Here is a 20,243-nt window from a genome sequence, read left to right as displayed (position 1 = left end):
AGTTTAAATCACCCCCCTTTCGCCCCAATCAAAATAAATCAATAAAAAAATATCAAATCTACGTATATTTGGTATCGCCGCGCTCAGAATCGCCCGATCTATCAATTAAAAAAAAGTATTAACCTGATCGCTAAACAGCGTAGCGGGAAAAAAATTCGAAACGCCAGAATTAAGTTTTTTTGGTCACCGCGACATTGCATTAAAATGCAATAACGAAACCGAAATGCTATCATTAAAAACGTCATCTCGGCACGCAAAAAATAAGCCCTTAACCGACCCCAGATCATGAAAAATGGAGACGCTACGAGTATCGGAAAATGGCGCCATTTTTTTTTATTTTTTTTTTAGCAAAGTTTGGAATTTTTTTTCACCACTTACATAAAAAATAACCTAGTCATGTTAGGTGTCTATGAACTCGTACTGACCTGGAGAATCATAATGGCAGATCATTTTTAGCATTTAGTGAACCTAGCAAAAAAGCCAAACAAAAAACCAATGTGGGATTGCACTTTATTTGCAATTTCACCGCACTTGGAATTTTTTTTCCCGTTTTCTAGTACACGACATGCTAAAACCAATGATGTCGTTCAAAAGTACAACTCGCCCCGCAAAAAATAAGCCCTCACATGGCCAAATTGACGGAAAAATAAAAAAGTTATGGCTCTGGGAAGGAGGGGAGCGAAAAACGAACACGGAAAAACGAAAAATCCCCCGGTCATGAAGGGGTTAAAGGTCTTATAGAATTCAGATGTTAAGCCATCTGGACTAGGTGATTTTTGGGGGGCAAGCACTTTAGGCCTCTTTCACACTTCAGTCTTTTGGCGTCAGTCTGAAACCGCCATTTTCCTCAAATAGCGGATCCGCCATTTTTTTTTGGCGGATCCGCTATTTTCCCATAGACATACATTAGTGACGGATTGTGGCGGATGGTCGTCCGTTCCATCCGCCATGTGACGGATCCGTCGAGATTTGGCGGACGTCATTTAGACATTGACGGACATTATAACGTTTTTTGTCTACGCCGAAATGGCGGTTTACGACGGATCCGTCACGTCCGCCATTCCATAGAATGGCCGCCTATGGGTGACGGATCCGTCGCGACCATCATTTCGGCGGATCCGTCGCCCCAATCCGCTTTTCCAATTGCGCATGCTCCAAAAAGTAGATACTTTTCCCTGACAACTCCAAAGTAACGGATCCGTCAAAAAAACAGATCCGTTAGAACCGTTTTCTCAACAATTGTGACGGATCCGTCGATCCGTCACTATGTCGGAGCAGACTGACGCCAAACAACTGAAGTGTGAAAGAAGCCTTAATCGCCAGCTTAACTTCCTCTTCCCTGATAATCTCTGTCAAAACATCAAGAGAGGGGTCTACCCCTGGTTCAGGGACAGCTTCAGCCAGGAAAGCCAACATTTAATCCAAATCAAGATCCCTCTTCCCCAAGAGGTGTTAGTAGAAGGATCTGACATCCTCCAGGATCCCTTATCTGGATCACCTCAGGGACTCCGTAGTGTCGACCAGTCCTGTAACTACTTTATTATTCACTGACATCGTGCAGTTTCTGTAAGGGTCGAGCGAGCGATACTTCCCGTAATCCCTCTAAAAAACTAAAGATGCGTGTCTATCATCCTGACACCTCATAAGCAAAGATTTCACTCTGGAGATCTCCTAGCGGCTACCTCCAGTTGAGACAAGATGCTCGAGTTTCCTCCTCAGACAGTGATACAGGTGGTATCTGCTCAGATTCCTGAGGCTCGAGAACTGGGGGAAAAATCTCACCACCCTTTTCTTGAAAATCTCCCACCTCTCTGACTTACTACTACAAAGATCCAGTAAGGGTACCTGGCTCTGAAGAAAATCCTCAAAGGACTGTCTTATCTCTGCTTCTTCCAAGAGAGACGAATTGAGCCTCCAAAAGCCTCTTCTCATCCAGAGGGTCTCTGTAACATTCAAAGAAAACAAAATTAAACAGTGGTCGGATAACTCCACCTCAACAACAGACACTGCTGAAGAGACAGCTTCCTCCTTTAAATAAAACCTATCTATTCTGGACCTACAGTTACCTCTGGCCTGATGTGTGCCCAATGTGGAGATCCACCAGGCGAGCCTCACTAGCTATACTATTAACCCCTTCCCGACCTTTGACGCATACGCTGCGTCATGAAAGTCGGTGCCATTCCGACCCATGACGCAGCATATGCGTCATGGAAAGATCGCGTCCCTGCAGATCGGGTGAAAGGGTTAACTCCCATTTCACCCGATCTGCAGGGACAGGGGGAGTGGTAGTTTAGCCCAGGGGGGGTGGCTTCACCCCCTCGTGGCTACGATCGCTCTGATTGGCTGTTGAAAGTGAAACTGCCAATCAGAGCGATTTGTAATATTTCACCTAAAAAAATGGTGAAATATTACAATCCAGCCATGGCCGATGCTGCAATATCATCGGCCATGGCTGGACACACTAATGTGCACCCACCCCACCCCTCCGATCGCCCCCCCAGCCCCCCGATCTGTGGTCCACTCCCCTCGGTCCTGTACTCCGCTCCCCCCGTCCTCCTGCCCGCTCCCCCCGTGCTCCAATCACACCCCCCGTGCTCCAATCAAAACCCCCCGCACTCCGATCCCACCCCCCGCACAGCGATCCCCCCCCGTGCTCCGATCCACCCGCCCGCACAGCGATCCCCCACTCCGTGCTCCAATCCACCCCCCCGTGTTCCGATCCACTCCCCCGTGCTCCGACGCCCCCCCCCCCGTGCCCTGATCTCCCCCCTTATACTTACCTGGCCTCCCGGGGACCGTCCGTCTTCTTTCCTGGGCGCCGCCATCTTCCAAAATGGCGGGCGCATGTGCAGTGCGCCCGCCGAATCTGCCGGCCGGCAGATTGGTTCCAGAGTGAATTTTGATCACTGAGATAGATTGTATCTCAGTGATCAAAATAAAAAAAAGTAAATGACCCCCCCCCCTTTGTCACCCCCATAGGTAGGGACAATAAAAAAAATATTTTTTTTTCCACTAAGGTTGGGGTAAGAACCAGGGTTAGGGTTAGGGGTAGGGTTAGAGTTGGGGGTAGGGTTATGGCTACAGTTGGGATTAGAGTTAGGGGTGTGTTGGGGTTAGTGTTGGAGTTAGAATTGAGGGGTTTCCACTGTTTAGGCACATCATGGGGTCTCCAAACGCAACATGGCGCCACCATTGATTCCAGCCAATCTTGTATTCAAAAAGTCAAATGGTGCTCCCTCACTTCCGAGCCCCGACGTGTGCCCAAACAGTGGTTTACCCCCACATATCGGGTACCAGCATACTCAGGACAAACTGCGCAACAATTACTGGGGTCCAATTTCTCCTGTTACCCTTGAGAAAATAAAAAATTGCTTGCTAAAACATCATTTTTGAGGAAAGAAAAATGATTTTTTATTTTCACGGCTCTGCGTTGTAAACGTCTGTGAAGCACTTGGGGGTTCAAAGTGCTCACCACATATCTAGATAAGTTCCTTGGGGGGTCTAGTTTCCAAAATGGGGTCACTTGTGGGGAGTTTCTACTGTTTAGGCACACCAGGGGCTCTGCAAACGCAACATGACGTCCGCAGACCATTCCATCAAAGTCTGCATTTCAAAAGTCACTACTTCCCTTCTGAGCCCCGACGTGTGCCCAAACAGTGGTTTACTCCCACACATGGGGTATCAGCGTACTCAGGAGAAACTGGACAACAACTTTTGGGGTCCAATTTCTCCTGTAACCCTTGGGAAAATAAAAAATTCTGGGCTAAAAAATTATTTTTGAGGAAAGAAAACGTATTTATTATTTTCACGGCTCTGTGTTATAAACTTCTGTAAAGCACTTGGGGGTTGAAAGTGCTCACTACATATCTAGATAAGTTCCTTTGGGGGTCTAGTTTCCAAAATGGGGTCACTTGTGTGGGGTTTCTACTGTTTAGGCACACCAGGGGCTCTGCAAACGCAACGTGACGCCCGCAGACCATTCCATCAAAGTCTGCATTTCAAAAGTCACTACTTCCCTTCTGAGCCCCCACGTGTGCCCAAACAGTGGTTTACCCCCACACATGGGGTATCAGCGTACTCAGGAGAAACTGGACAACAACATTTGTGGTCCAATTTCTCCTGTAACCCTTGGGAAAATAAAAAATTCTGGGCTAAAAAATTATTTTTGAGGAAAGAAAACGTATTTATTATTTTCACTGCTCTGTGTTATGAACTTCTGTGAAGCACTTGGGGGTTCAAAGTGCTCACCTCACATCTAGATAAGTTCCTTTCGGGGTCTAGTTTCCAAAATGGGGTCACTTGTGGTGGGTTTCTACTGTTTAGCAACATCAGGGGCTCTGCAAACGCAACGTGACGCCCGCAGAGCATTCCATCAAAGTCTGCATTTCAAAACGTCACTACTTCACTTCCGAGCCCCAGCATGTGCCTAAACAGTGGTTTACCCCCACATATTGGGTATCAGCGTACTCAGGAGAAACTGGACAACAACTTTTGGGGTCAAATTTCTCCTGTTACCCTTGGGAAAATAAAAAATTGCGGGCTAAAAAATCATTTTTGAGAAAAGAATTTTTATTTTTATTTTCATGGCTCTGCGTTATAAACTTCTGTGAAGCACTTGAGGGTTCAAAGTGCTCACCACACATCTAGATTAGTTCCTTTGGGGGTCTAGTTTCCAAAATGGGGTCATTTGTGGGGGATCTCTAATGTTTAGGCACACAGGGGCTCTCCAAACGCGACATAGTGTCCGCTAATGATTGGAGCTAATTTTCCATTTAAAAAGCCAAATGGCGTGCCTTCCCTTCTGAGCCCTGCCGTGCGCCCAAACAGTGGTTTACCCCCACATATGGGGTATCTGCGTACTCAGGACAAACTGGACAACAACATTTGTGGTCCAATTTCTCCTATTACCATTGGCAAAATAGGAAATTCCAGGCTAAAAAATCATTTTTGAGAAAAGAAAAATTATTTTTTATTTTCATGGCCCTGCATTATAAACTTCTGTGAAGCACCTGGGGGTTTAAAGTGCTCAGTATGCATCTAGATAAGTTCCTTGGGGGGTCTAGTTTCCAAAATGGGGTCGCTTGTGGGGGAGCTCCAATGTTTAAGCACACAGGGTCTCTCCAAACGCGACATGGTGTCCGCTAACGATGGAGATAATTTTTCATTCAAAAAGTCAAATGGCGCTCCTTCCCTTCCGAGCCTTACCATGTGCCCAAACAGTGGTTTACCCCCACATGTGAGGTATCGGTGTGCTCAGGAGAAATTGCCAAACAAATTTTAGGATCCATTTTATCCTGTTGTCCATGTGAAAATGAAAAAATTGAGGCTAAAAGATTTTTTTTGTGAAAAAATAGTACTTTTTCATTTTTACGGATCAATTTGTGAAGCAGCTGGGGGTTTAAAGGGCTCACTATGCATCTAGATAAGTTCCTTGGGGCGTCTAGTTTCCAAAATGGGGTCACTTGTGGGGGAGCTCCAATTTTTAGGCACACGGGGGCTCTCCAAACTTGACATGGTGTCCGCTAAAGAGTGCAGCCAATTTTTCATTCAAAAAGTCAAATGGCACTCCTTCCCTTCCAAGCCCTGCCGTGCGCCCAAACAGTGGTTTACCCCCACATATGAGGTATCAGCGTACTCAGGACAAATTGGACAACAACTTTCGTGGTTCAGTTTCTCCTTTTACCATTGGGAAAATACAAAAATTGTTGCTGAAAAATCATTTTTGTGACTAAAAAGTTAAATGTTCATTTTTTCCTTCCATGTTGCTTCTGCTGCTGTGAAGCACCTGAAGGGTTAATAAACTTCTTGAATGTGGTTTTGAGTACCTTGAGGGGTGCAGTTTTTAGAATGGTGTCACGTTTGGGTATTTTCAGCCATATAGACCCCTCAAACTGACTTCAAATGTGAGGTGGTCCCTAAAAAAAAATGGTTTTGTAAATTTCGTTGTAAAAATGAGAAATCGCTGGTCAAATTTTAACCCTTATAACTTCCTAGCAAAAAAAAATTTTGTTTCCAAAATTGTGCTGATGTAAAGTAGACGTGTGGGAAATGTTATTTATTAACTATTTTGTGTCACATACCTCTCTGGTTTAACAGAATAAAAATTCAAAATGTGAAAATTGCGAAATTTTCAAAATTTTCGCCAAATTTCCGTTTTTATCACAAATAAACACAGAATTTATTGACCTAAATTTACCACTAACATGAAGCCCAATATGTCACGAAAAAACAATCTCAGAACCGCTAGGATCCATTGAAGCGTTCCTGAGTTATTACCTCATAAAGGGACACTGGTCAGAATTGCAAAAAACGGCAAGGTCTTTAAGGTCAAAATAGGCTGGGTCATGAAGGGGTTAAGGGCGACGCTATCATAAGTCAACTTTTCTCTGGAACCTCCTCTATCCTGATCCTCATAAGTAGACACTTCCGATCCCACTTACTGTAGATTGGGGACCATAGATGTTAATGAGCTGGAGCTCTTGTCCCTACATGAAGATATCTAAGATCAGGCACCTCCCGACTTCTAACTCAATAGCACGACGGCATTCCACGAATGCAGTAAAAAGGACTGCCACTCCACTATACGGCTTGGCCGCAAGAGACCATTAGGAGGGCCCGAGTCTCCACTCCCTCTTAGCTTTAAACACATCAGCCATGTTTGGTAACCTGGTCTCTTGCAAAAAGAAAATGTCAGCCTCAACCCGGCTGAGAAAATCAAAGGTCGCAAATCCAGATGTATTTGACTTTATGGACGCCAACGAAGTGAGTACCGCCATCACTTTCTTCTTTCTTCCTCCTCTTTAATGACATAGAGGTGTCCATTCCCATGTGTTTTTTTCTTTTTATCGTCCTCGTCTCTGGACTCTGGGCCAGTCCCTCCCTCCAAGGACCTTACATTCCCAGAAGAAGGAGACTCGGCACCCCCTGTAAGCCCCACTGAAGCCAGAACCTCACCCTCAGCTTCCTCCTCAGAGGAAGAGATGTTCTCAAGGGGTTGGAACCAGTTAGAAAGACCAACCAGAGGGGAGTCAGTTTTTCCTTCCTTAGGTACCTTGGTCAGAGCGGGAGAAGATGTTTTATCTCCATTCTTTCTCTTCTTTTTGGTGCCGAGCTTATGCTTGTCCTCTAGCCACTGCCTATTATCCTCATCTATACTTTCATAATGGAAGTATTCGGAAGCAGTGGCGCTTTCCTTCTGACCTCCTCATCCAACTCATCATCCCTCAGGGCTCCAGCAGCAAGAGTGGCATCCAGGACAGGGGCCGTCCCAGTAGCCCAGGGCTCACCCAGCTCCCTCTCCTGTCTGTGCTTGTCTAGATGCCTCAGCTGGGCAGGCGTCTTTTTATTGCTTTTCCTCCTTGGCCCCTCAGCTCCCTCACCCCTGCTAGTCCCTTTCCCAGCAGAATCAGCCTTATGGCTTTCTCCTACCAGGGTCACGACTGTATTAGCGAAGGAGCGAGGACAACAGCTCAATGGGTGACCTAACTCATCACACAGATGGCACCTAATCTCCACGCAAGATGGCCGATATCCCCACACAATGCACATTTCTGCACGGTGCAGTTTGCACCGAAGTGTGTGGGGTCGCCGCTCTTGTGACAGAGCTTCGGTTGCCCCTGGTAGAAGACCAGGATACGATCCATACCCAGGAAGGCAGATGATAGAATGTGGGCAACCATACCACCTGAACGCTTAAGTTTTACCAAAAGTGTCCAGGCCCCTGACCAGATACCAAACTCGTCACAGTTTTTTGTTTGGCATCTCTACCACCTCTCAATATCGACTAAGCCATGTCATGATGTCATAATAAGAAAGCGACTCGTTAAAAGTCATCACAGTCACTTTTTTTACTTGGTTTTGGCGAGACACCGCCTGAATGGCAAAAGTCTCAGCAGACGGGCTAATTTTTTGCCATCTCATAATTAGACCTGAAGAGCTCAAGCCCCTCTGACCGAACAATGCTGACATCAAACTCAGGCGTGGAATAGGGATGTATCAAGGCGTAGATGTGAATTGCCTTGAAGACCATCCTCAGCATGAGCTCCACAACCTTAGACCTTGGAGGACACGCATCACTGCCCCTCCACCGAAGACGGATCACGGTCCTATGCACACTGCCCGGCTCGGCTGTTGGGAGGGACCACACTGTATTCCCCCCATTTTGCTCACGGAAAGCCCAGAGGCCATGCCTCTCTATCCAGAATGATAGATTAACCTCTCGATCCTCTACCATTAGTGATCTATCCCCCTTCTTTAGAGCCTCCTGGAGACCCCGTTGCAACATGCCATCTCCAGAGCCCAGAGACGAAGAGGATGCCCTATTATCCCCGGAGGTGACAGTGGCATAACTACTGATGCATTCTGCCACCCCAGGAAGGGCAACCAGACCAGCGACCACATCCACACCAACAGTATCACTATTACTGTCCTCCATAACCCCCTCACCCTCCACCAAATCAACAACCACACCACTAGACAAAGAATTTTTCTCATCCAAACACACCACTACATTCTCTCCTGCTGGACCAGTGACAAAAGGGGGTGACATTTAGACCTCTGCATCATCAAGTACAAAGGGCTCAGTATCCACCACAGAACTGGAGGTGACCTCACCCTTGGTCTTACGTGTGCCCTCCGCATCATCAGCTGGTAATTTCCATTGCTTTACTGTTGATACCAAACGCCACTGATCTTTCGTTGCTGAAAGGCACCGCTGATCCTTTATATCAGCATCTTGTTGACCAGCGGCGCCAACATAAAATAGGACTTTGGTGGGAGGACCAGAACTCCCAGCCCCGGCAACTCCCTCACACTGCCGCCGCTTCTCAACTAAGTGATCAGCGGCAACAGCATTCAGGGGTGCCGAGGCTACCAGAGCTGCCACCGATACCGGGCCGCTCCCCCCTTCCACTGAGGAGCACGGAACAGTATCGTGGACTGATAGTACGCCTGCCTCCGGGCTGCTTTCACTGTCCAGCCTCTCGGCTGATGCACCTACTGCTATGTCCCCTCTACTACAAGCAGAGATGGAGCTCTGCGACTTACTACGCTGCTTTGTAATCTCCCCACCCCTTTGCACTGGATCCACAGAAGAACTCGGGCTGGTCTGAGCAATGGGGCTTATACAGCAAGCTGACCCTGTAGCCGACTCAGGGGTACAGAGAGGGGGGCATACATGTAGCTTACTGCTTCCTGCAGCTTTGGCTTGGTGGTCTTCTTTACCTTTTTCTTCTGGCCCCCAGGTGCCTCCTCCAGTAAATCGTCACCAAGATAGAAGTCCTGAAGGCACACTGGGGACTCCAAGAGCTTTATCTCTTCCTTTAGCGCTCCTCCCTGGCCGCTGTTATTGCTCTCCTCCCCAGAGTCAGTAGATCTGCGACCAGATGCCAATGTTGCTTATCCTGTAGGGAGCTCACTGCATGTGGCCTGCGGGTGACTTTGCAGGCCGCCAAGTGGGGCTTTCTGCTGGTCATCATCCTCCTCATCATCACCATCCATCTGGCTCTCATGCAGCAGCCCCATCTACCTTTGCTCTCTGTTATCAGCCATTTCTCGGAATCGGTCTTCATTCTGCAGTTTTTTTTTAAATGGTCCACTTTTTTCTATGATGAAGGCTTTCCTCACCCCCAGCTCATTAATTTCAAACTTAAGTCTCTTTACCTCTACCTGGAGCTGCATCTTCCTGGGCTTGGAGGCACCTACACCTTTGGCACTTGTGCAGCGCAGCTCCACCCGGAGCCTCCTTATGGTCTTGCTCGCATACTCATACTCATGGAGATAGCTTATGACCCTGGAGCCATAGGTGGACACAGACTCCCAGGGTCTCTTCAGACCCCAACCTTCCTCAGTGATGTCGGACTCACCTCCGTGAGGGCTCAGCTTTCCTCCGGAAATTCCGCCATCTTGCACACTAGCAGGCTTCTCCTCCATGTTAGAAGCCTTACGGCTTCTCTGGGTCTCTGCAGACCTGAGGGGAGTAGGAGCCACATTGCTGTGACTCCTGGTGGACCCCCGAGTCCTGCAGGCCGGTTGCTGGTTTCTTCTGCACCCCGCCGGCCTGGTCCGGGAAACAGAAGCCTGGGATTTGGCTCCTTCACTTGTAAAAATAGGGACCGGACCAGGGGTACCTTTCTTGCGCTGGGCCGGAACTGCCGGGACTGTCACCTTTGTTGTCTGGCAGAAAGCTTAGAAACCGATGTTTGCACTTGACAGCAGGGGGCGTAGCGAGATTAAAAAGGGCAAAGCGCGTGAAAAGAGGGTCAGACTTGGCAAGAGCACACAGCGCGCAAGGAAAGTTTGGCGCTCCGTGACAGCGCAGGTCTGCGCTATCAAACCCCTGTGACCACTTACAGAGACTGACCGGGGAACTGCTTGTTGTGACCAGTTGGCTCCCGCCATTCAGAGCACTCAACTCTGTGGGTCAGTAAATATCGCGTGTGTGCCACCTAAGAAATACCGAGTGACTCACCAAGAACTGTTCCCTCTCTCACCCGCATACTTCTGCTGAGCTTCAGTAAGCTCCGTCAGTATCAGAGGCTGCTCTCCACTCTGCAGCTCGAATCCCGGACCCAGGACCCCGCGCAAGACATCGAGGATTCTTCGTCACCGCCAAGAACCGAATGATCAATGCCTGCAGGACGACACTGGATTCAACACGTGCTAACCACGTTGGCACCACCATTTGCACCTAAGGGTACCGTCACACAGTGCCATTTTGATTGCTACGACGGTACGATTCGTGACGTTCCAGCGATATCCATACGACATCGCTGTGTCTGACACGCAGCAGCGATCAGGGACCTTGCTGAGAATCGTACGTCGTAGGAGATCGTTTGGAACTGGTTCGCTTGTAACCAGGGTAAACATCGGGTTACTAAGCGCAGGGCCGCGCTTAGTAACCCGATGTTTACCCTGGTTACCATCCTAAAAGTAAAAAAAACAAACGCTTCATACTTACCTTCGGCTGTCTGTCCCCGGCGCTGTGCTTTCCTGCACTCACTGTGAGCACAGCGGCCGGAAAGCAGAGCGGTGACGTCACCGCTCTGCTTTCCGGCCGCTGTGCTCACAGCCAGTACAGAGAAGCACAGCGCCGGGGACAGACAGCGGAAGGTAAGTATGAAGCGTTTGTTTTTTTACTTTTAGGATGGTAACCAGGGTAAACATCGGGTTACTAAGCGCGGCCCTGCGCTTAGTAACCCGATGTTTACCCTGGTTACCGGCATCGTTGGTCGCTGGAGAGCAGTCTGTGTGACAGCTCTCCAGCGACCACACAACGACTTACCAACGATCACGGCCAGGTCGTATCGCTGGTCGTGATCGTTGGTAAATCGTATAGTGTGACGGTACCCTAAGACTCTAAAGTGAGGAAGCCGTCAGACTGATAAGTTAATCTTAATGAACAATTGTTATACTATTTGCCCCCGCTACCTCCCTCAGTATACCTTTTGTGTTCATACTATGTGCCATACCCTTGCCTCTCTTTCCTACTCCCTGTGTGGAGTATTTCCTGTTCAAGTAAAAATTAATGTTAACCCTTGCTCAGCCTCCTGTCTGTTACTGCATCACGCTATGTGTGCAAAACTGTAAATCGCTGCAGAATATGTTAGCGCTATATAAAAATAAAGATTATTATTATAAAGATTATTAACCTGCTCACACACTCATCCCAAGAAACCCACTCCCTCCCTGGAGAGAAAACAGGTCCTGGGGAGGAGAGGTGGTGATTCTCTGGAGCTCAGGAGCACACAGCAGGATCAGTGGTGACCGCACCCACAATCAACAGAATGAGCAACAGCTGAACAGAGCTGTATTTTACTCCAGAGCTGCACTCACTATCCTGCTGGTGCAGTCACTGTGTACATACATTACATTATGTATCCTGTACAGATCCTGAGTTACATCCTGTATTATACTCCAGAGCTGCACTCACTATTCTGCTGGTGCAGTCACTGTGTTTATACATTACATTACTGATCCTGTACTGATCCTGAGTTACTAGATATTACACCCCAGAGCTGCACTTACTTATCTGCTGTTGTACAATACAGTTTTAACTCTGAAGCCTGCAGAATACTGAATTCAGCCCTTGAAGGTTCAAAGCAATGGTCCACATATACTGAGCCGGGGCCTAGTTAGCCCTCTCGCAGTGGATAGCCATTGTTCTTTACCATTATCCACTTGTCCTACATTCTGATTGTCGCCGCTCATCTTTTGCTCACATTATAGCAGGATGACGAGAGTGCTCATTGGTTGGACCTGTGGCGATAACGAGATCATCAAAACGGTTACTTCCCCTCAGTGCCATCCTAATGAATGCCCCCTATTATTTCATCTGCAGAAATACCGGGGAGAGACGTAAACTTCCCAGATGGAAATGAGGACGATACGCTCGGCCCCAATTACCGGTGAGCCCCCTGTTTAATTCCTCCGCTTGCTTTCATCCATGATTTTACACCCCGATCCCCCCCAACTTAACCCACTTCACATTAAAGTTCTTCTCACTCCGTTGTATTATGATATAAACCAGGAATAATATGATTTTTTTCCCTCCACATCAAAGATCTGCGGTGCAGAGAAAATACGTCTTTTATCTCTGCCGGATTCAACCGCGTCCCACATTTTAAAGGGCACCCCGTCTCCCTTGATCATCGACTGAGGCTGAAAGTTGAACATCTAACAGGCTTCCATGGCTGTGATTGTGCTCTCCAGAAGAAGCGCCGTTCCTTGGGGAACTGCTTGCGACACAATGTCATCCTTTACTTATAGATTCAAGAGTTTAACATGGTTTAACCCCGACTCCCGGAAGGAAATGCATGCGATATGTAGACTGACGGTCCGAGCCAGCAGGAGACGATCAGGAGGACAGGGCAGGACAGTGGCGGCCTTTCTACTGTCTACAGTTGTAGAAAAATCTTCAGAAATGTTGTACCAGGACCATCCCCCTGATGCTCCTGGTGCAACATTTCTGAAGACTTTCCTACAACTGTCCAATAAACCAGATATTTCATTATTTCCCTAATTCAAAATGAACGTGAAAGTGAAGAGGAACCAATCAGAGCTCTGCTTTCAGCTTCCCACCTGCCGTAGATAAATGGGAGTTGCGCTCTGATTGGTTGCTACGAGTTCCAGCTTTTCCCCAGCTCGTCTTTGTCTTCCATCACCGGACTATGGTGGAATAATACAGCACAAGGATTCAGAGTGGGGATATGGCGCGAGGATATGGTGTGAGGATACAGAGCGGGGATACAACACGAGGATACGGAGCAGGGATACGGTGCGAACATACAGAGCGGGGATACGGTGTGGGGATACAGAAAGGGGATAAGGTGTGAGGACACACAGCACAGATACGGTGCGATCATACAGAGCGGGGATACGGTGCTAACATACAGAGCGAGGATATGGTGCGAGCATGCAGAGGGGGCATACGGTGCGGGGATACAAAAGGGGATACAGTGTGAGGACACGGAGCAGGGATATGGTGCGATCATACAGAGCGGGGATACAATGGGATCATATAGAGCGGGGATACGGTGTGGGGATACAGAAAGGGGATAAGGTGTGAGGACACACAGCACAGATACGGTGCGATCATACAGAGCGGGGATACAATGGGATCATATAGAGCGGGGATACGGTGTGGGGATATAGAAAAGGGATATGGTGTGAGGACACGGAGCAGGGATATGGTGTGATCATACAGAGCGGGGATACAGTGTGAGCATACAGAGTGGGATACGGTGCGAGCATACAGAGCGGGGATACGGTGCGAGCATACAGAGCGGGATACGGTGCGAGCATACAGAGCGGGGATACGGTGCGAGCATACAGAGCGGGAAATGGTGTGAGCATACAGAGAGGGATATGGTGCGAGCATACAGAGCGGGGATACGGTGCGAGCATACAAAAGGGGATACAGTGTGAGGACACGGAGCAGAGATATGATGGGATCATACAGAGTGGGGATACGGTGTGGGGATACAGAAACGGGATACGGTGTGAGGACACAGAGCAGGGATATGGTGCGATCATACAGAGCGGGGATACGGCACGAGCATACAGAGCAGGATACGGCGCGAGCATACAGAGCGGGGATACGGTGCAAGCATACAGAGCAGGGATATGGTGCGGGGATACAGAAAGGGGATACAGTGTGAGCATACAGAGCGGGGATACAGTGTGAGCATACAGAGCGGGATACGGTGCGAGCATACAGAGCGGGATACGGTGTAAGCATACAGAAAGGGGATACGGTGTGAGGACACGAAGTAGGGACACGGTGCGAGCATACAGAGCGGGGATACGGCGCGAGCATACAGAGCAGGGATACGGTGTAAGCATATAGAGCTGGGATATGGTGCGGGGATACAGAAAGGGGATACGGTGTGAGGACACGGAGTAGGGACACGGTATGAGCATACAGAGCAGGGATACAGAGCGGGGATACGGTGCAGGGATATGGAGCAGGGATATGGTGCGAGGATACAGAGCGGGGATACGGTGAGAATTACAGAAAGAATTAGAAGACACAAAGTTGCAGTCTCTTTACCTTTTACTGGTGTAAGGCAGCCACAGACCAGAGTACGGATCCCATTTGATGGTGAGGTCCGGCCAGCTTGAAAGCGATTCAGAAAGAAATCCCCCTAGCCAGGTGGGGGTGGAAGCCTTTCTCTCTGCGCTGTGTTGTAGTCCCTTGCTGCCTCAGGCCTCACACAAGGTCCTCACTTTCTCTCTGTCCCTTTTAGTAGGACACTACCCTCATGGCAGGCAACTCGAGCCTTTTTACAGGTGTCTCTAAGTATGACTCCGGGCTCTATGTGTTGCTGTGCCTTCGGGTGTTAATGGTGGGCAGGTGACCTACAATCTCCTGCCCGCCGGTTTCTGCTGTGGGGCATACAGTTACCCCTACAACCTCGGTCTTCCGGCTACCGGTTTCTTGTGCTTCAGCGTGGAGGGACCTCAGTCGCAGCTCCCCTCAAGCTCTTTACTTCTCCTGTGCTTCTCCCCTAACAGTCTCCTACAGACTGCTGTTTCTCTTTCTTCCTTCCAGGAGCTGCAGCACCACTTGTCTGCACGGCCCCAGCTTTCCTCTCTCAGACTTTCTCTGCTTCCTCTCTCCTCTGTCCCTCTGACAGACTGACTCCTAACTCCTCCTCCAGCCAGAATATATAGGGATGCTGCCCTGAATCCAGGTCTTGAGCTCCCCCTTCTGGCCTGGAGTCAGAACAGTGTTGCATGTACTGGTTACCTGTTAATGGGATCCTTCCTCGCTTCCAAGCATGGCATCACCCTCCGTGTGAGGAAGGCAATACCACTGTAACAACCGGTTACCTGGGGTGTTACAATACTGCCTGTTGGGCCGTGTATCTAATCCTAATCTGTGTGATACTGTCTGTTGAGCCTTGTATCTAACCCTATCCTGTGTGATACTGCTGCTGAGCTGTGTATCTAATCCTGTCCTGTGTGATACCGTCTGCTCAGCTATGTATCTAATACTATCCTGTGTGATACTGTCTGCTGAGCCGTGTATCTAATCCTATCCTGTGTGATACTGTCTGCTGAGCTGTGTATCTAATCCTATCCTGGGTGATACTGTCTGCTGAGCTGTGTATCTAATCCTCTCCTGTGTGATATTGTCTGCTGAACCGTGTATCTAACCCTATCCTGTCTGATACTGTCTGCTGAGCCGAGTATCTAATCCTAGCCTGTGTGATACTGCTGCTGAGCTGTGTATCTAATCCTGTCCTGTGTGATACCGTCTGCTCAGCTATGTATCTAATACTATCCTGTGTGATACAGTCTGCTGAGTCGTGTATCTAATCCTATCCTATTTGATACTGTCTGCTGAGCCGTGTATCTAATCCTATCCTGTGTGATACTGTCCGCTGAGCTGTGTATCTAATCCTATCCCGAGTGATACTGTCTGCTGAGCCGTGTATCTAATCCTAATCCTATCCCCTTGGTCATATTGCTGTACACACACCAGGAGGCTCCAGTGAACCATCAGCTGATGATGGGAGTGATTACTGCAGGGCTCTATAGGGAACAGATGTTCTCTGTAGACAATGCCCCTGTAACGCATTGCAGACTCCACATGCAGCGTAAGCGGCCATGACTGCAGGGATGATATCAGGAAGATGTTTGGGAGTTTTATAATCTGACATTTACTTTGTCATCATCTGGAATCATATAACTTGTAGAGAGAAACATCATGCGCCCCTCCCCCTGTCAGGACCGAAAATCCACACTTCTGGTAGAAGTTTATAAATGCTGCTCCAAAATATCCCGTGCCTCTCCCTCTAATATTCCATGCCTCTCACTATAATGTTCCGTGCCTCTCCCCATAATATTCTGTGCCTCTCCCCATAAAATTCTGTACCTCTCCCCATAATATTCCATGCCTCTCCCCACAATATTCCGTGGCTCTCCCATAATATTCTGTGCCTCTCCCTATAATATTCCGTGCCTCTCCCCACAATATTCCGTGCCTCTCCCCATAATATTCTGTGCCTCTCTCTATAATATTCCATGCCTCTCCCTATAATATTCCGTGCCTCTTTCCATAATATTCTGTGCCTCTCCCCTTACTATTCTGTGCCTCTCCCCATAATATTCTGTGCCTCTCTCTATAATATTCCATGCCTCTCCCTATAATATTCCATGCCTCTCTCCATAATATTCTGTGCCTCTCCCCATACTATTCTGTGCCTCTCCCCATAATATTCTGTGCCTCTCCCCATAATATTCTGTGCCTCTCCCTATAATATTCCATGCCTCTCCCCACAATATTCTGTGCATCTCCCTATAATATTCCATGCCCCTCCCCATAATATTCCATGCCTCTCCCCACAATATTCTGTGCCTCTACCCATAATATTCTGTGCCTCTCCCTATAATATTCCATGCCTCTCCCCATAATATTCTGTGCCTCTCCCCATAATATTCCATGCCTCTCCCCATAATATTCCATGCCTCTCCCCATAATATTCTGTGCCTCTCCCCATAATATTCCATGCCTCTCCCCATAATATTACGTGCCTCTCCCCATAATATTCCGTGCCTCTCCCCATAATATTCCATGCCTCTTCCCATAATATTCCATGCCTCTCCCTATAATATTCCATGCCTCTCCCTATAATATTCCATGCCTCTCCCCATATTCCGCGCCTCTCCCTATAATATTCCATGCCTCTTCCCATAATATTCCATGCCTCTTCCCATAATATTCCATGCCTCTCCCTATAATATTCCATGCCTCTTCCCATAATATTCTGTGCCTCTCCCCATAATATTCCATGCCTCTCTCCACGATATACCATGCCTCTCCCCATAGTATTCTGTGCCTCTCCCCATAATATTCCATGCCTCTCCCCATAATATTCTGTGCCTCTCCCCATAATATTCCATGCCTCTCCCCATAATATTACGTGCCTCTCCCCATAATATTCCGTGCCTCTCCCTATAATATTCCATGCCTCTTCCCATAATATTCCATGCCTCTCCCCATAATATTCTGTGCCTCTCCCTATAATATTCCATGCCTCTTCCCATAATATTCCATGCCTCTCCCTATAATATTCCATGCCTCTTCCCATAATATTCCATGCCTCTCCCTATAATATTCCATGCCTCTTCCCATAATATTCCATGCCTCTCCCCATAATATTCCGTGCCTTTATCCATAATTATCCATGTCTCTCCCAATAATATTCGATGCCACGTCCCTTTAGTCCATGCCTCTCCCCATAATTATCCATAACTTTATCCATAATTATCCATGCCTCTCCCAATAAAATTTGATGCCTCCTCCCTATAGTCCATGCCTCTCCCCATAATTATCTATGCCTCTCCATAATATTCCATGCCTCTTCCCTATTCTCCATGCTTCCTCCTTCATTCACCGCTGCAGCCCTGATCATATTCTATTCACCGCCGCAGCCCTGACGGGTTCTACATCCTATTTCACTGAAGGGTCACGTCACCGCCACGGACTCTGCTGTTGTCACTGCTCCTGTCATCACCGCTCCGCCTGTCGTCGCCGCCTCTCTGGTCCATGCCACTGTTCCGCTCCACAATGCTCCTCTTCACTGGTGTCTGATGCTCTTCTGTTCACCTTCTCTGGCATCCACAGCTTCTCCTCATCACAACACAGGACCTGTTATGCCGGACGTGAACAGTAAAGCTGTTGGCAGAATGGGTCCTGTGATAAGAGTGTAAGTGGAGCTCAGCAGATAGTGCGGGGCTATAATAAAATGGTACCTGGCCACCCCTACAGCTGTGAATCAGGCTACCCACAGAGACATTTTAATCCAATAAATTAGGAGAATATCATTACCCTAAATAAATATAAATATATTTCAAGTAGGTACTGTTCTGTTTGATGAATCCTGTCATAAATCACACTCTGTGAGTATCTCCAGGCTCTTTATTCACATCATGTCTCAACCTCCATTACATGAAATCCGAGTACAACAACATCCAACAAGTTCCAAACAAAGAATATAGAACACACATAAAAGTAGTGAGACCCCTAGAGGCCACATGAACATATAACATATTGCTACATCCTTTCTCTTTTAACTAGAGGAACAATAAAAGATACTAAACTAATGTATACTATGACAAAGTTAGAAATTAACCTAGTACGTCCAGTTAGATATAATCTTTGAGGTGCGCCGGCTTTTTGCTAATTCTGCCAGCTCTGGTAATATAAGATGTGTCACTTTCTACATCTGGTACATCTGGTAGTTCTTCTGATATTGTCTGTCTCTGGCCAGAGTCCTCACCCTGATGGTCAGCTGTCACTGTTGGTGCCTGACTTGTACTTGCTGCCTCGTTGTCTTGGGTGTCTGGATACTGTTCAAAAGGCCATGAATCATCTCTTTCTTGCGTTTTCCTCAAATATCTTCGATTCCTCCTTAGTCTTCTTCCGTCGTCTGTTAGAATTTCGTAAGACCGAGGTCCCAGTTTCTGGACAACCTTTGCCTTTTGCCAGTGTTTGTCAAATGTGGTGCTTGGCTGCAGCCGAATGTTGTCATTTCTCTAGAGCTCAGGCAGATCCTTTGCAGATTTATTGTAATAGAAAGCTTGCCTAGCTTGATTCTTCTGTAATTTAGCTTCGATGTTTCCCAGCAGCTTTGGCTCTAACAGATGACACGCAGTTGGTACTAGTGTCTTTGTACGCCTACTCATGAGCCTCTGTGTCGGACTGCTGTCTAGGCCTTGGCTGGGTGTGTTTCTATGATCCAGTATAGACAGATATACATCAGCACCCGCCTGGTTTGCTTTCTGCATGAGTCTTTTGGCCGTTTTTACTGCTGACTCTGCTTTCCCATTACTCTGAGGATATCTTGGAGAAGACGTCTGGTGTTCAAATTCCCATTTCTTACTGAAAGTTTTGAATTCTTCCGACGTAAACTGTGCCGCATTGTCAGAGAAAACAATATCTGGAATGCCATACCTGGCAAAATGGGCCTTGAGTTAGAGAAATAGTCCACTGTAATCAGGTATTCTTTGTCATTCCATGTGAACAAGTCTGTTCCTATTTTTGACCAAGGCCTATGTGGAATTTCATGAGGTTGCAATGTCTCCTTTGGTTGCTTATCATTGCAGGATGCACATATTTCACATTGTGCTATGTAGTTTTTTATGTGGTCATTCATTCCTGGCCAATAAACTGATTCTCGTGCACGACGTAGGCATCCTTCCATGCCTAAGTGAGAAGAGTGCAATGTCTTCAATATGCCTTTTCTGAGAACTTCAGGTATAACAGCCCTGTCTCCTTTAAAGATGATTCCTTGCTGCACTGACAATTCATCTCTTATGTGGAAGAATGGTGAGACTTCCCTCGGAGCATGCTGCTTGTATTTTGGCCAGCCCTGCAAGATGACAGTCTTTAAACTCTGGAGACTTTTATCCTTCTCTGTAAAAGTCTGGATTTGCTTGACCTTTTCTTTTGACACTGCAAGGTAGTTACACATATTGATGGTTTCAATGTCTTCCTCCTCATCATTTGTGATAGGAAGGTAAGCTCTGCTTAGCGTATCTGCAATCAGTAAGTCTCTTCCTGGACAGTACCCGATGTCAACATCATATTTCTGAAGTCGCAACAGCATGCGCTGTAGTCTCTTTGGGGCATTTAGTAATGGTTTCTTTGTAATGCTCTCCAATGGTTTGTGATCCGACTGCACTATTACCCGTCGACCGTAGGTGTACTGGTGAAACTTCTCCATCCCAAATACCAC

The 20,243-nt window shown here is 47.6% G+C and overlaps 1 long non-coding RNA gene across 5 annotated transcripts in view; it reads right to left on the bottom strand.

The window, feature by feature from the left end:
• Nucleotides 1–20,243, bottom strand: part of LOC138638475 (uncharacterized) — a 57,528-nt gene that overhangs the window by 23,414 nt on the left and 13,871 nt on the right. For 2 of the 5 annotated variants that reach the window (XR_011312504.1, XR_011312505.1), the window contains one exon: nucleotides 1,846–1,943. The exons of 2 other annotated variants lie outside the window; for them this stretch is intronic. This is a non-coding gene — a long non-coding RNA (uncharacterized lncRNA). Of the gene's footprint in view, nucleotides 1–1,845; nucleotides 1,944–10,468; nucleotides 10,747–20,243 lie in introns of those variants that run through there. One more of the 5 variants, XR_011312510.1, reaches the window with a different exon arrangement.

Source organism: Ranitomeya imitator, chromosome 1 (assembly GCF_032444005.1).
Source record: "Ranitomeya imitator isolate aRanImi1 chromosome 1, aRanImi1.pri, whole genome shotgun sequence".
Taxonomy (NCBI): Eukaryota; Metazoa; Chordata; class Amphibia; order Anura; family Dendrobatidae; genus Ranitomeya; species Ranitomeya imitator.
The sequence above is the reverse complement of the archived record's forward strand: the minus strand, read 5'-3'. Positions and strand labels throughout refer to the sequence as shown.